Source organism: Lipotes vexillifer, unplaced genomic scaffold, assembly GCF_000442215.2.
Source record: "Lipotes vexillifer unplaced genomic scaffold, Lipotes_vexillifer_v1.1 scaffold1109, whole genome shotgun sequence".
In the NCBI taxonomy this organism is placed as follows: domain Eukaryota; kingdom Metazoa; phylum Chordata; class Mammalia; order Artiodactyla; family Lipotidae; genus Lipotes; species Lipotes vexillifer.
The window spans coordinates 611,961-614,385 of NW_006791562.1; the positions used below are offsets into that span (position 1 = coordinate 611,961).

Genomic DNA, 2,425 nt, shown 5'->3' on the forward strand with positions numbered 1-2,425 from the left:
CTTCTTGATGCTCTAAGATTCCTTCATTTATCATTTCCTTTCTGCTTTAAGAATTTCCTTTAGCCATTCCTTAAGTGTATATCTGTTAAGTAACAAAGTCTCAGAGTTTTCTTTCACATGAGAACATTTTTATTTCCTTTTCACGACTGAAGAATAGCTTTGCAAGATATGGAATTTGCAGTTAATATTCTTTTCTTTCAGGACTTGAAAAATACTCTGCTACTTTTCTTTGTCCTCTGTTGCTTCAGATGAGAAAAATCTGAAACTCAAATTGGTATTTCTCTAAAGATAATACCTTGTTTCTACCTGGTAGAAGCAAAGATACTGTCTTTGTTTCCAGTGTTTAGAATTGAATTATGCTGTGTCGTGTTGTGGATTTCTTTAAGTTTACCCTACTTGAAATTCGATTAGCTTTTTAAATCTGTTTATATATCTATATCTAATGTATCTATCTATGTACCTATCTATCTATGTCTTTCTCCAAATAAGGGAAGTTATCAGCCATTATTTCTTCTAATATGGGACTCTAATGATATGAATTTAGATTGTTTGTTATTGACTAGATTAGATAGATCTGAGTTAAAATTCTGTTTAAGCCACTTAGTAGCTAAATTGTCTAGGTAAAATATTTTAGATTGATTGATTGATTTCTATAAAATAAGACATGAGGCCAGTCTGTATTGGACCTCTGTTGCTTTAATCAGCAAACACTGCCCCCCCACACACAGTGGGACTTTATACACATAGACACACATTATTTTCTTTGGGGAACTTCTCTTTCCTCATTGTATTTGGTGGGGTTGTCAATCATAGTCACCACAACCCTTACCACACTCCACAAAGATTGAATTGTGTTCACCCTAGGAAATAAACTGCATGAGGCATCAGCATTATCATGTTCAGCCCAGTACCTGGGCCGATGCCTCATCCATAAGACTAATTATTATTTGTTGCATGTGTAAATAATGACTCAAATCCCAATAACATTTTTTCCCCAGAACAGTGAGGTGACAAAATACTTAAAGATTTGTAGTGCAGGTCAGCAACTGGCTCTGTGATGAGCAGGAATTCACTGCATTAGCATCTAATTGTTCTGTCTCTTTATTGCTTGCTCTACATTTCTCCCTCTCCCTTTGGCTACATCTATCTTATTCTGCATGTCTTTATCTAGACTATCTCGGTATTTTTCTCCTTAAGTCCCTAAGCTTCTTTATTTCTCCATTCTCTCTCTTATGATCTCTTCTCCCCTGACATTTTTTTTTATTATTTTGTATCTATTTTGATTCCTACTTCTGTATTTTATTCCTTCTTACCTTCCCCATTTTATTTATTTTTTATTTATTTATTTTGTAACCAGCTTCCATTCATTTTATTTTTCTCATATAAAACTATGTGGTGGTCACAGCTGGAGCCTGGGTCCTCAGCAAGCAAACTCTGGTGTGGGTCTTTACAAGATGGTCAGTGAATTCCTGATATGGAGACTTGGTGAACAGCATCTGTTTCCAGAGATCAGGGGTGAGACAGCTGTAGGTCTTGGAAATGGCATCAAAGGTGGCCTTGGCAAAGTTGCCCGGGGCGGCGGTGCAACCCCTGACAGGGGTGTAGCAATCGTGAGTACTGGCCAGCAGCAGCAGTTTCTTCGGCACAGGGGCTGAGATGATGCCAGTGCCCCTGGGGCAGAGATGAGACTCACCAGGCCAGAGCCACAGAGAGCCAGTCATCTTGCAATGGACAGCATTGGGCTTGCCGATCTTGTTACCCCAGTAACCTCACTGCATGGGGACGATGGAGAGCTTGGGCAGAATGATGGCCCCACAGATGGCAGTGGCTACCTCCCTGGAGCACTTGACACCCAAATGATGCCCAGTGTAATTCTCAGTGGCGACAGATGCCTAGAACCTGGTCCCGCTGGTCAGCATGGGTCTGCTTTTGCACAGGCATTATCTTCAAAACCTTGTCCTTGAGGGATGCCCCCAGCAAAAAGTCAATGATCTCAGATTCCTTGATGGGCAGAGAGAAGAGATAGATCTCCAGGGGCTTGATCTTCATGTCCTTGACCAGGTGGCCCAGCTTGGTGACAGGGAGCCTCTCCTTGTCCTCGACCCCAGCCCCGGGATGACGTAAATTACCTCAGCCTCCTATCCCGGGGCCCCCTCGGCCTCCGAGCCCTCCAACGGCACCTGTATCATCTGCCATTTGGTGTTTTTATGGAGAAGAATCTTACTTCCCCACTTTAATCTTTTTGCTTCTTACCTGCCTTTCCAGATCATTATCTCTCTATTCAGTATCAGATCACAATGGGACTCGAAGTGATATGTATTTATTATTTACTGTTTATTCAGTCTTTATTTGCTATCTCTTGGAATAAAGATTTATCTTCCTTTTTCTAACTGAAAGAAAGTCATTTAATGTATTAAAATGAATA

The 2,425-nt window shown here is 40.7% G+C and overlaps 1 pseudogene; it reads right to left on the reverse strand.

Moving 5' to 3' along the window:
- Positions 1-1,388: 1,388 nt before the first annotated feature.
- LOC103076933 (40S ribosomal protein S2 pseudogene) lies at positions 1,389-2,196 on the reverse strand (annotated as a pseudogene).
- Between the last annotated feature and the right edge of the window lie 229 nt (positions 2,197-2,425).